The sequence below is a fragment of the Pristis pectinata genome, chromosome 1 (assembly GCF_009764475.1).
Source record: "Pristis pectinata isolate sPriPec2 chromosome 1, sPriPec2.1.pri, whole genome shotgun sequence".
In the NCBI taxonomy this organism is placed as follows: domain Eukaryota; kingdom Metazoa; phylum Chordata; class Chondrichthyes; order Rhinopristiformes; family Pristidae; genus Pristis; species Pristis pectinata.
Genome location: NC_067405.1, coordinates 72,238,633 through 72,253,765, shown reverse-complemented (window position 1 = coordinate 72,253,765; position 15,133 = coordinate 72,238,633). Strand labels below are relative to the sequence as shown.

Sequence of the window (15,133 nt, the reverse complement as noted above, 5' to 3'; positions counted from 1 at the left end):
CCCAAAATGTGATGCAGTTGGAGCTAAGTTCTGCAGTCCTGCCACATCTTGTCATGATTGGTGATGGGCAATCAAACGGTCAACACAAGGAGAAGGCTCCAAGAACATCCCTGCTCTTAATAAGCCCAAGTGAAGCAATTGCAACTATGTTCTGCCAGAAATTCTGAGCAGATAATCCATCTTGGATTCCCCCACTCCCTGATCCCTACCACCTGCCCCCAATATCTCTACCAACACAAAAGATAATCTTTAGCCAATCCAATTCACTCCACTTGAAAGCAAGAAATGGCTGAGAGCAATGGATACAACAAAAGCTACAAGGCTGGATAACATCCAAACTGCAGTCCAAAGACCTGTACTGCAGAACCACCTCTAGCTAAGCCATTCCAATACATTTACAACACTTGTATCCATCCAAAATGTGGAAAATCACCTTGGTCTGTCCCAAAAGGCAGGACAATCTGGCTAATCAGTCTTCTCTCAATCACTAGCAAAGTGATGGAAGGTGGGATAGATGATGCCATCAGATATTACTTATGCCAACACCCTGTTCACTGATGTTCATTTGTGGCTTCATAGTGAGCACTCGACTCCAGACCTCACCACAGCCTTGGGCCTAATGTGGACCAGACAGCTGATTCCAGAGCGAGGGGTCTCTGATGGCAAGGCAACATCTAACCAGGTGTGACCTCAAGGAGCTGAAGCAAAAGCGAAGTTAAGGGGCTTGTATATTAGCTAACAGTTGCTGGCACCTCTTCATCTTCAGTGACCTCTGTTGGAAACAGTGGGTGAAAAAAAAGTTGGAGCTCAGCTACAACAACCTCCAAAAGCACAAATCAGAACACCAACACAAGGACAGCATCAGCTAATTTGATGAGAAACCAGAGGTTGCTTGAGATCTTTGTGGATTTATATGCCAAACTCAGCATTACAGACTTCAGGGGAGCAATGATGAACATTGATGAAACATCATTGGAAGCAAACATTTTGGAACAAGTACTTATGTCCCTGCCACATTCTTCATTCAGGCTGAAACAAGACTCCAGGGCCCTTCCCCTTCTCCAACAGTGTCAGTCCACATCTCAGTGTTTAGGCTGGTACAACACACCTGGATGGAATATCTGAACAATGTGTGCACAGCATCATCAGCCAGTGTCGTAAGGGATGACTGAACGTCCAAGAACAAACCCACCCCCAACACAGCTTTGCCAATGCAAACAAAATAAGCAAGGTAAAATACAGCGCTGACCGTTGTCACAGCAACTACACAATAAGAGAGATAAAACCAGGCCTCTATAAATAAAGTGCCAAGTTGGTTACAAAGCACAACTGTAAATAAACGCTAGCACTATAATTTAACTGTTTAACAGACAGAGACTTTCTATCAGTGGCAAGGCAGAAGATCTCAGGTTCAAGACCAGATCAGCACCGTTCACAGCTGTGAAAACAAATTGTGTCATTTCACAATGGCCTCAGACCCCACCCCATTTTATCCCTTCATAGTCTAGCGGTAGCGAAAGCAAAACACGTAGCCACACCTCAAATTTTTGGCTGCTATTCAGGGGCCGACTGTTGTTACTTGGATGAGGACAGGGCTGTGCTGAACTGCGCTCACCTCAAATGATCAAATAGCCTAACTAACCTCAGTCATGAGCAACAGCCGCATGGGTCAGAAAAGGCGATGGGGGATGGAGCTGGAGAACACAGCTGCTAAATTAATTCACAGAGCATTAGCCCATCATGGGGTGCTAGGACACAAATCCGTACACGTAATTTCCACACGAATGTTTCTTCTGCTGTAAATTAGAAAGGTGTTGTTCTCTGGTATAGTTTAGAGAGGGGCAGATTTCACATATTTATACAGCCATTTGCCCCATGTTATCTGCTTCAGCTCTACAAAAGAACCATTCAATTGGTGTCACTTCCTTACTTGTACTCCATAACCCTGCGCACCACTTCTTCTTGAAAGGAAATTAAGGTTGTGAGTTGGACGTCATGTTACAACTGTACAAGACATTGGTGAGACCACACTTGGAGTACTGTGTGCAGTTCTGGTTGCGCAGCTATAGGAAGGATGCGCTGGAAAGGGTGCAGAAAAGATACCAGGATTGGAGGTCTTGAATTATAAGTAGACACTGGATAGGCTGGGGCTTTTTTTCCCTGGAGCATAGGAGGCTGAGGGGTGACCTATAGAGGTTTATAAAATCATGAGGGGCATAGATAAGGTGGGTGGTCACAGTCTTTTTCCCAGGGTAGGAGAGGCTAAAACTAGAGAACGTAGATTTAAGATGAGATGGGAAAAATTTTAAGGGGATCTGAGGTGCAAGTTTTTCCACACAGACGGTTGTGGGTATGTAGAATGAGCTGCCAGAAGAAGTGGTAAAGGCGGGCATAATTACAACATTTAAAAGACATTTGGACAGGTACATGGATAGAAAAGCTTTAGAGGGATTATGGGCCAAATGCAGGCAAATGAAACTAGCTCAGATAGGCAACTTGGTCAGCATGGATAAGGTGGGCCGAAGGGCCAGACATACAACTGAATTTCCTTCTACCACCACTCCAGGCACTGTATTACTGATCATAACTCTGTTAATTCCCACTAGTTGCTTTGCCAATTAATTTAAATCTGCGTCTTCTGGAGTGTGCTGGATAATAAGTTCTGGGCTAGCACTCTCAGTGCAGCATTGAGAACTAACTCTCATAATCAGAATTATTATCACCGTTTTATATGACGTGAAATTAGTTGTTTTGCAGTAGCTGTACAGTGCAGACATAAAATTACTATAAATCACAAAATAAATAAATAGTGCAAAATAAAAGGAATACAAGGTAGTGTTCATGGACCATTCAGAAATCTGATGGCAGAGGGGAAGAAGCTGAATCATTGAGTGTAGGTCTTCAGGCTCCTGTACCTCCTCCCTGCACTGTTGGAGGTGTCACCTTCCAGACAAATTGTTCAATGCATTTAACCTTTCAGGTAGGCATACAAGGCCCCGTAGCATTATTTTGGAAATAAAAGCAGGAACGGTTTAACTTGCTGTGCTCACCAATATTTACTCCTGAACCAGATTACCAGGTTACTATTGCATTGCAGTGTTTGGGATCTCACTGTGCACCAATAAGTTGTCCCATCAGCAACCACAACAATAACCACAAGTCATAACATAAAAGTCCGCCTCTTTCCCTTCACCAGTGAAAATTAATTTTCATGGAAGTATGAATTAAAAATCCTTGTGATATTGATAATTTCCCCTAAATATTCACTGCAACAACAGCAAGCAGAGAGACACCAACATCAGGAGACAAAGGTTTGCCTCACTTGACTTTAATCCCTTGAATGAGAAGGGCATCTTTTAGGCTCCATGGTGAAAGCTCTTAAAGCACACAAAAAATTTAAGGAACCTATGTCAGATCAATAAGAGAAATGAATCAGAATACATCAAGTGAGCACATTCAAAGTAACCTGCCTTTGGAGTCAGCACCTCCCTTTTAATGACTGTTGCCAGATAGTGAGATGGGGGGTGAACAGGGAGTAAAAAGATCACTGAGAAGTTGTACATACTGAACACTGACAATTCAATGTTATTGCGTACTATTTCACTATTATCAAGATGCAATGTTTTTGCATTTATTTAACAGTTCAAATTATTGTTTAAGTCATACATAACAGTGAATAGTGTTACGGATGGATTGTAACATGCCATTGCTGAACTAACCTTGGAATTCATGAGCTGGAATTTGTTTATGATTATTTTGGCTCTCATTCTATCAGATCATAACATAGTGTGTAACTGGGCAGCAGCCAATTCCTAGATGCATGCTCACCAGCTATTCTGAAGTGACTACCCAGTCCTTTGACTGGGTAGGAAAAGGCTGCCCCACAATGCCTCAGGAATCCACAGGTCACCCCTTCACCATTTGGGAGTTTTGGGATTGTTCTTCTTTAACTAAAACAGATGTTGTAGGACTTCTTTTGATAAACATGGAGCTCTACTTATTTCATCTCAAGTGATCAAGGAGGCACATGTACTGGTTTTCAGTAATGCCTGCTCTATTCAGCATTCTACGCCATGCATCACAGTGCTTGAATAGCAGAGCTAAGTTTTTTTTTCACTACCACCATGTCTGAATTGCATTATACAACTACTTATTTACATAGATCTTGGAAAGAGGGGGGAGAAAAAAACCACAAAGGAAGTCGTTCCTTTGATGTTACATTCAAAAGCAACGCACGATGAGAAATGTATTCACTCTTGGGTACTAATTAGTCCCGTTTGTTACATGAATGGAAAGTCTCAGTACCTCACCAACAGGAAGACAGTCTACCTACAGTGAAGAGGCTGGAGAGTGTGCACTCCCTGTCCAGACCATACAGCCCTTTGTAATACTTCCCAGGGTCAGGGTTCGATTAGCATTAAAGAATGGAACATTGAATCAGACTAAAAAATAAGGGAATAGGAGGGGGTAGTGGGGGTAGAGAGAAGGAATTGGGACAAAGCTTTGTTCGTTCAAAGCTTCATTTAACAACACTGGCTTCAAACAGAACATTTTTGACCTTGAATCCTTCACAGTGACATCATTGGAAGGGAGAGATGGCTTTCTCTCATCCTTATATTTATAGCATTTCTCAATGATTTCTCAAAATACTGCTGAGCATCAATCCAAAATCACAGAACCTACAAACTGATTTTAGTTAGGAATAGAATCAACTAAAGGATGTGGCATGGAAAGATATTAAAATTAAAGGTCTCTGAAAATTTCAAAATACTACATTTTGAATAGAGTGCATAGAAATGTAAAGGACTCAAATCAGCTCCCAAGGACCAGAAATACCAATGGTCCACCAAAAAAATTCCTGACCTGCAGAACAGACGGTGGATGGAAAGAGGAATTCAGTAACAAGGTAACCAAACTGATATGTATGGATTCTTCAAAACTGTCATGACCATCTATGTCCCAAACACACAAGCTGACAGCCAAGAAGAGAGAAGACAAAGAGTCAGTCAGCATCCTCTGGAAAAAGCACTTGAAATATCTCTACAGAAATTGTGTCTTTGATATGGCTGTCCTTGACTGCTGCCATCTAGGTGTTACCCAGCCTGACAAGCACTTGAAATGCCACACAACTGCCAAAAATCAACAAGACTCTTGGAGCAGTCAAAATCCCTGGAGGTATTGAAACATGGGCCAGAGCTGCTTCTGACATGAATTAGTCACTTCCTCTTGGCTGAGCACAGCTTTCCTGGAGACCTCAGAGTTACAGAAAGGGGACAATCCTGATTGAGGCAGTTGCAGAGGGGTCTAACTGGTGGTTGCCACAGAGAACACCATCACGAGGATCCACTCAACCGACTGTCCCCAGTGCCCATAGAGCTCCTTCCTTGTCCGCAATGGAGATTCTCCACCCAACAAGGTACAACATACACGACTGTCACAATGTGAGAAAATCCAAAATAAATGCAGATATCAGCACCAGCCTCACAGAAGGCTTTGACCCCATCAACCAAAGTGGATTATGGAAAACCTTTCTTTTAAATTTGGCAAAAATTTATTACTTTTCTATGATTTTTTTTGAAAGCCATGATCCTAGCCTACAAGTCCACCACAGACCCAATCCTAATGCAGACCGAGGTCAAGCAAGGCCATGTCACGATACCAGAACTCTGAACAACCTTCTTTGCCACAACACCGCACCTCAGCTCCAACAAGCTCCCCAGTGGAGTGCAGTTAATCTACAGGGTGAACAGGAAATCATTGAACCTTCACTGTTATGGCTTCAGAACCAGGATTATTCTAACCTCGAGTCATCTATTCATAGACTGCAGACAATGTTCATGGAGGTGCACACCTGGAGGCTCAGTACCAAGTCATTGTTGACTCTTTCGAGCTGTACAAGAGAATGGGTCTTATGTGAAACATCCAGAAGACAAAAGGCCCTCTACTGACCTGCTCTTGCAGTACAACACTATGGTGCCCACTGCTCCCTCTCATTCTGACAATCAAGATCCATGCCTGAACCTTGGAAAGCATGGACCAGTTTCCATATTTTGGGAGACCCCCTCTCAGGAGAAGACAGAAATTGATGATAAAATTTACCACTGACTACAGTGCACCAGCACAGGCTTCAGATCTCCAATCAGCACCAGGCTCACGGCCTACAATGCTGCAATGATCGCTGCCTTCCTTTACATTCTGGAGGCACGGAAAACCTATAGTACTGACATATTGCCACAAAATTCTCCAAATCCAATGAGAAGATAGACAAATCAATGTCAGCAACCTGTCCCAGGCCAACGCCCCCAGCATCAAGGCTCTGATCAAGCTCAACTAGCTTCGGTGGGCAGGTCACGTTGTCCGAATGTCCAACAACAGGAGCAGCACTCTATCTGAGCTGTGGGAAGGCAAAGATTTTCAAGACTACATTCTCGAAGTCTCCTTGAAAAGATGCAACATCCTCTCCAATTCATGGGAATCCCTGGCCCACAGCCACTCAGAATGGAGGAGGAGCATACAGGTAGGCAATAACCACCTAGCGTCGCTATGATGGGAGCACACGGAGGGCTCAGTGGACCGACACACAGCATCCCAAACAACCCACTCACCATCTGTCCCACCCGTGGCAAAGACTGTGGATCTGGCAGAAGACACTTCATCCTAAAGGAGGGTGAATACCCATGGGCTATGGTATTTTGCATTCCATTCTATTGTACAATGCTGAATTTCACTGAAGATGAAACAGTTTGGCAACAGTGGGTAGAATTCCAGTGTACTAAAGGTTTGTTTCACCAATACTATTGAATTCCACTGCACCTCCAATTTGGGCTGACATGCCCACGTGACATCCTAATTCAACAATGCATTGCCATCAATTCCAACACCATGTGAGAATTTCATGTATCCTGGATAACCCCTTGCACAGGGTGCACCTCATTTTACTCAACACAAACCCAGGGCATCTAAGCTTGAGGAACAGCTAGAATCATTGCTGATTGTACTAGAGGTTGAGATATTCCTCAAGTGCACTTTCCAGGAGGTAATCATCCTGTAGGTCAACCAGCTAGGTACAGAGAGGCAGGCAATGCATGAATCCTCCAGGAGTACAGTGCCATCAAACCAATTTCCAGGACGGAGTACAGGTCCAAAGTCTCAACTGTGCAGACTTGAAATTACATCAAGGACATTAACATACATCAAAAAAAAAGTGTACTAACTCTGGAATACAGAACCATAAATCCCACAACCATTGCCACCACCATTTCCTTTCTGCTCCTAAGTCAATTTTATATCAATGTTCCTCAGCCTCTTTAATATTGTTAAAATAATACAGGAGTCCTGACTTTTTTTTTATTTGAGAGCAATGAGTTCAAGAGAAAGGACATTAAAATATTAGAGTACTGTGTCCAGTTCTGGTCGCCTCATTATAGGAAGTATGTGGAGGCATTGGAAAGGGTACAGAGGAGATTTACCAGGATGCTGCCTGGATTAGAGAGTATGGATTATGAGGAGACACTAAAGGCGCTAGGGCTTTACTCATTGGAGAGGAGGAGAATGAGGGGAGACATGATAGAGGTATACAAAATATTAAGAGGAATAGATAGAGTAGACAGCCAGCGCCTCTCTTCCCAGGGCACCAATGCTCAAAACAAGAGGACATGGCTTAAGGTATAGGTGGGAAGGGAGATATCAGAGGGAGGTTTTTCACCCAGAGAGTGGTTGGTGCATGGAATGCGCTGCCTGGGGTGGTGGTGGAGGTTGATACGTTGGTTTAATTCAAGAGATTACTAGATAAGCATATTGAGGAATTTAAAATAGAGAGATATGTGGGAAGAAGGGTTTAGATAGTCTTAGGTGAGGTTTGAAGATCAGCTCAACATGGTGGGCTGAAGGGCCCTGTATTGTGCTGTATTGTTCTATGGTTCTTATGGTTCTAAAATAAATCATATAAAACACTACCTAGTCCTCAGTTGGAGAGGAGTGTTGATAGTTTCTGGGCACTGCACTATAGGAGGGAAGTCAAGGCCTTGGAGGCATTGTACTGAGATTTGCTTAACCTGTATAGGACTTTGAGGAAGTAGCAAAGGAGCATCAGCACAGACAGATGAGCTGAACGGCTTCCTCCTGTCCCTGCTATCATTCTGAGAATCTGAACAAAGGTTCAAAGGAGTTAAATCAGCTGGTATCAATACCTTTTGTGGAAATTAAAATGGCTAAAGGTTCAAGCCTCAATCTAGGACAAGTTGAGACTCTAGAGCAATGGTAAGGGAGTGCTGCACCGTCCTATCACAATCGTTCTGAAAAGTTGGAATTCTCAAAATCAAGTTTTCACCTGATAAGAACCAGGAGAAATTAGTCTCAGGATAAGAAATCAGCTCTTAAGGCTGAGTTAAAGAGAAAGCGGGCTGCAAATTTTGGAATACTTCTACCTCAGGGTGCTATGATGTTCAATTGTTGAGTTCATTCAAGATTGAGACTGAAGATTTTTTGGGCAGGTAGGGGATCACAGAACATGGGAATAAGGTGGGAATGTCCACTTAGGTACAGGATCAACCATAACTAAATAGTGAAGCAGGCTTGAGGGGTTTTACAGCACACACCTCCTTAGTTTCCTTTTGTCTTAACATAAACAACAATATCACTAGCGAACTCCAGACATCTTTACCTACAGAGACATGGAAGAAAATTCTTCATTTAGTTAATACACCTCCAATGTGTGCCAGACACTCTTTGATACAGTTTAAGGTAGTTCACAGGACCCATATGTCAAAAGATAAGCTAGCCCATTTTTATCACCATATAAATCCTATATATGACAGATGTAAATCAAATGTGGCTTCTTTGACACATATGTTTTGGTCTTGTCCTCTTTTCGAAAAATATTGGAAAGACATTTTTAACATTATCTCAAATGTATTGAATATTGATTTACAACCTCATCCTATCACTGCAAGTTTTGGATTATTAAGGATAGAGTCTGGCCATATATCTGCTTCTGCTTACCGTATGATTGCCTTTGTCACATTAATGGCCAAATGATTCATTTTGCTTAAATGGAAGGATCCAATACCCTCTACTACATTTCAATGGTTCTCTCAAACTATATCATGTTTAAACTTGGAAAAAACTAGGAGTGGTACTGTTGATCCTTCGCTTAAATTTGAAGATATTTGGAGTCCATTTATTCCATATTTTCACATGACATAGATCCCCTTTCAATAACTTTTCAATTTAGAGGAACGGAGTTGACAACATAATATTGCTCTGTTTCTACTGAGAAATTTCAGTCTGGTCTTTTTTTTGAAATTTTTGTTTAGTTTGGTTTGATATATTGTTTATAATTTTTCTTATTGATTTGGGGATTTTTTTCCTTTCTTTTCTTTTATATATATATAAAATAAATCTTTTTCTTTCTTTTATATTATACTCATTTACTAAGAGATCATGGGATCTACAGATTTTTTATATATTTTATTGTTCTTTATGGTTATCTATGCTATGATTGTTCTCCTGATCTCTTTATATTACATGTACAAACAGATATTAATCTGTATTAATTTGAAAACTAATAAAAAGATTGAAAAAGAAAAAAAATCACTGCAACCAGATTTGCATATGTAGTGTTTACAGTTTAGAAACAGGGCATCTGGTACCTTGGGCCAGTACTCCAAATAAGCCACCATTTGCCTTACTTCACCCAACTCCTTCACCATATTCTTCTGTTTCTTTCTCCTTCATGTGTTTATCAGCTTTCCATTATGCTCAACAATGCTAGTTGTCTCAACCACTCCATTTAGTACCAAGTTTTAAATTATTAACTAATCCTTGGATGAAGGAGGTTTCTCCTGAGGTCTCAATTGGATTGGTTAGTGATTATACATTTATGGCCCAATTATGGTAAAGCACACAGTACTCATTTTGTTTCCTTTATATCTACCTCACCAAACTTTTTCATAAAGACCTCTATCAGACAATCAATTAACAATCCCATGATCCAGGTTAGATTAATTGCCTCTAGTGTGGAAGTATGTTTGGTAACCCTCCAGATGCATTGCAAAGGGAAAAAAAAATTAAAATCCGGGATATTTCACAACCTCAAAGAGCTCCAATGTATGTTACTACCAATGATACAGTGAAATGTGGTCAAAATGCCTTTTTCTTTAAAATCTAAACATAATTTTAAAATGCTATTCAATGCTCCTAAAAAGGAGCTTAACATTACAATGTAGCGATGCAGAATTGCATTAGCTTAAAACTTCAGAATTAAACTAATTCTAAGACATAAATCCTTAGACTTTACAATGCAGAAATTATTTCTTCTATACAGGCATTCATTAACAGCTTCCAACAAATTATATTCTGCAGACTAAACTGCATTATAATTTAGAATATTGGATATTAGGTAATCTGGAGACCTAGGACTGAATCCAGTTTAGATGGATGCAATAAAAGGCTCTCCTCTCTGTTGACAATAATGATCTTCTGTAATCTTTGTTACATACAGGACATTTGTTAGCAAGATACTGCTTTTAAAAGTGTTAATAAAAAGAATATAAGTGTAATAAGAGACACAGTCTTTGATTTGTCAGTCATCACTGCTATGCCCTTTCTATTCAATCTTGAATTCAATTGTTCTTCAACTGTGACTTTTAAACATTTCTACACTGTCCTCATGATCCCCAAACCCCTAAATACCAAATACTGTTCTCCATTCTCATACCTATTGATCTCTCACATTTTGCTTCTTATACTTACAGATAGTCCTGTATAGGCCTACCAGGCATTCAGTTCTGAAATGCTCACCGATCCAACAGCAGTTGCAAAAGAGAATAGGTTACAGGGAAAAATGTGGGGAAAAATGAGATTGCTCCAAGAGCTGGCATAGGAGTCCATTCCCATCAAGTCTGTTACAAGGAAAATTAGAGATATGGGCCCTGGTGGGTGCCCCTATCTGAAAAAGATCACAGCCCACTATGCATGTGAAATTAGTCCCACTGTCTTGCCCTTTCACAAAATGGCTGCACTGATCTGGATGGAAATTTACAATGCCTGCACTTCCAAGCCTGTAGCAATATATTAGACAGCTTTAGAGTTGTGTGCATATACACATTCTTCTGCAAAGTCATTCTGCAAAGTGCAAGGTTCAGTCTCTATTCTTTGATGGATGATCAGATCTTACAGGGTTAAGACAGGGGTCCTATAAATGAGAAAATTAGCCTTCTATTCTGCTCCAATTGTAATCCAGTGGACCTGGCTGGAAAGGTGCTGGTACAGTTAGGAATTTCATGGTGAACGGTAGGGACCAGGAGAATGTTGTAGAACAGAGGGACCTTGGACTTCAGGTGTCAGTGGAGTCATTGGTAGACAGGGTGGTGAAGGAGGCTTTTGGCACGCTGGTCTTCATCAGTCGGAGCACTGAGTGTAGAAGTTGTGAGGTTATGTTGTGGTTGTACAAGGCACTGGTGAGGCTGCACTTGGGAGTATTGTGCTCAGTTTTGGTCACCCTGCTACAGGAAAGATGTTATTAAACTGGAAAGTGCAGAAAAGATTTACAAAGGTGTTGTCAGGACTCAGGGGAGTGAGTTATAGGGAGAGGTTGGACAGGCTAGGACACTTTTACTTGGAACATAGGAAAATGAGAGGTGATCTTATGGAGGTGTATAACATCATGAGAGGCATAGATAGGGAGAATGCACAGTATTTTTTGCAGGGTTGAGAACTAAGAACTAGAAGGCATAGGTCTAAGGCGAGGGGGGAAAAGATTTAATAGGAACTTGAGGGGTGACTTTTTTTTTCTTACACAGAGGGTGGTACATATATGAAATGAGCTGCCAGTACATGGATGGGAACGGTTTAGATGGTTATGGACCAAACAGGGCTAGTTTGGATGGGCATCTTAGTGGGCATGGATGAGTTGGGCCAAAGCATCTGTTTCTATGCTAATTACTATGAGATATTGTGGCAGACGACTAAACCATGGTAGAACAGGCCGATGACTGATCAGCTCCAGATTCACTCATAAAAAAATGGGAAGGTTTGGTGGCCCCTGTGGACTTTGAATCCTAGCAAATGTCAATAACCTCCAGAGAGAAGGAGTAAGGTGGTGGAGTGGGGTTGGGGCAGGGCCTGAGGGTCTGGTAAATGCATCGGAGTGAGACAACTGAGGAAAGTGCAGCTTTAATTAATAATTAAAAAAGGAAATCTCTGGAATGAGAATACTTTACAAATTGAGGTTGGAATGTGGACCTACCAGAATAAAATAAGGCTAAGGTCAAGTGATAAAGACAGACTACATTGACTGGACTTGTATTCACAGCAACTGAGAGGCAATCTAACTGATCTTTTGATTATAGCACTGGATAGAGTGAAATTATTTCCTTTGAATGTGGAATCTAAAACTAGTGGGCATTACTTTAAAGTTAGAGATAGGCCATACAAGAATGATGGCAGTGTGCATCTCCTCACCCACAGTGGGAATCTGAAACACTACCACCACCAAAGACAAAGCCGTGATTCTTTCAGCTTCAAAATTGAAATTGCGGACATTTTGCCAGACAAAAACATTAAGTAGCACAGAATCAAGTTAGATAGGTGGAATTAGCATATAGATCAGTTATGATCTGATAGAATGGGCACACAGGGTTGAGGGGCCAAATGGCCTCCAGTTCCTAGAAGTCATTCAAAACATTGGTGCATAAGGTTAATAAATAATGCAGTTCCCAGAAGCTTAACTAAAGGGACCTGAATAATTCAACACACACATTACCTTAAATGTACCCCACAAATGATGTCGCTCGTGTCTTCTCACTTGTCCCCAAATTCTGACATGCTGATTCAACAATGACACAAAAAAGAAGCAACAAAACATGCCAGCCCACATCCTGTCACCCTGCACAACTAATGGTGTTTAAACGTCAATCAACTGGCTGATAGGGACAGGGCCCACACATCTTGCATTACAATTTAAATAGCTTTTACTAAATAAATAACACAGGCCCCAAGGTGCCAATGGCTGGGATTAGTTTACTTAAAAAGCAGCTTTGCCATCCATTGGCTTGGGTGGAACTTGCAGAATAAGACAGGGTTATTACTGTAGCTTTAATGGTCTTTCTGGCACTTTCTTTTAATTTCCGCACTGTCACTGCCACTTTCTGGCCTCAATTTGTCAAGCCAAACAATGCGGGATTTGTTTGGCCAGTAAGGTCTCAATTAGACATGGCTTTTGGCGTATTATTTGCCATTCATGCACGGTACAATGGGAGTAATTACAGGAATCTGTGCTGAGGGGCTAAGGAATTTAAAGTTTTTAAAAAAAAAGTGTTTTTTTTCTTCTCTCAGTCCCATACAACTTAACCGGCTGCCTCCTTGCCTAATCCATTGACAAAAGTGACAGGACTGCTCTTGTCAATTCTGAGAGGTCAGCTGATAAATGGATATGGGGCAAGATGGTTGAATTCAAGCAACGACCCTGGGTCATCGGTTCTGCAATTACCTGCCTGAATCCTGACAGGTGTGTGAAAGTACGGAATGTGGCAGCAGTGTGAAAGGAAAATCAAATAGAAGGAAAGAAAGGCTCCAGTGTCAGATCTGGTATGATCTTTCAGTTCTTTGGTGTGAAATATAATTGGCTGCATTAGAAAGTTATGGAGAAATTACAGTTTATAAAGGACACAATTCTACTTTTGCCACCAGTAAGAGATTTCTTTCCACTACACTAATTGACAACTGTGCAGATTTTAATTTAGCTTAACACTGCAAGGTATCAGATGTAATGCTGGCTAGGAATAAGACTATTCTCTTTTCCATTTTCATACTGCTTTCAGTTAGAAAACCAAGGCCTGATGTCATCAGGAAACTTCAGCCATGGCTCAGCGGCAGCACACATTCCTGTAATAATAAAAGGCCATGGGTTCAAGTCCCAGTCTAAGGATTTGACCATAGGGCTGATATTCTAAGAGCAGTACAGCAACAATGCTGCACAGTTTGTGGCTCCATCTTTCAGAAGGAACAATAAACATCCTTAGCTGGATGCAAAGGACTCTGCAGCACTATCCTGAAAGGCAGAGTACTTTCCCCAGTGTTTTATCCATTTTTATTAAACAACATCCAAAAAATAGTTACACAACACTGTGACATTGATTTGTGAATTTTGGCTGGATCATTTCCTATGCTGGAACAGTGATCATGCTTCAGAAGTACTTTATTGGCTCCAAAATGCTTTGGGATATTGAGAAGACCTTTTTACACATTGCAAGGAAAACAGGAAGCAGTGATATATGATACCTGCTTTTCTGTTGGAAACAGTTTTAAAAGTCTAAAGATATCCCACTTGATGTCCTATGATTCAGAACTCCCAATTCAGTGTAATGAGGAAAGAGTTACCAACAGGAACACTGAGTGCAGTCTCCCTAAAGTAGGTTATGGTACACTAGACATTTACCAAAGCCCCCACCAGGTATCCTCCTAAGAAAGAGATAGGCAAACACATGCTGACCTGATGCAGGGTCCTGACCTGAAACGTTGACCATCCCTTTGCCTCTGCTCAACCTGCTGAGTTCTTCTAGCAATTTATTTTTTGCTCTGACCTTTTGCCAATAGTTCTATGTGCACTTGGATATGGATTAAGAATGCCACACACGTCAGTTCACATAAGTTACTTGCAGAAAAAAGAGGAGACTTTCAGTCTGGACTGGCTTTAAACCTTAGTCCCAAAAGTAAAACATAAGCATTTAACCTTTCTGGCACCATGATTCATGGCCACAATTAAATCAATTCTAATTTATGGTACAGTACAAGTGGAAGCTGCTTCATTGTTTTTTTAAAAAAAAATACAAACAATGAAGATGGTGCTGCTTTCTTCTCCTTCTTAGTCCTTCAAAATAGAGGATGACTTGTTTCCATTCTGGGTCTGCGGCCTATGAGGTGCTGATAAGGCCAATATGGGACCCACAGACTTCACCACAGGTGGTGCTTGACAGGTTGGTTGTCCATTAATCAGGAGAACATAGATGTCAAGATCCCATCCCAAATGTTCCTTCTCCATCTTGAGCGGTCCTGGGCCAGGGGTTGAAATAGAGCATCACCTGCTAATAGCATTGCATGGGTCAGCGCGTTCCTGGCTTCTAGGGGTGGGCAT

The 15,133-nt window shown here is 41.3% G+C and overlaps 1 protein-coding gene across 6 annotated transcripts in view; it reads right to left on the bottom strand.

Moving 5' to 3' along the window:
• plekhm3 (pleckstrin homology domain containing, family M, member 3) overlaps window positions 1-15,133 on the bottom strand; it is a 111,047-nt gene that overhangs the window by 60,716 nt on the left and 35,198 nt on the right. The gene's annotated exons all lie outside the window — the stretch shown is intronic.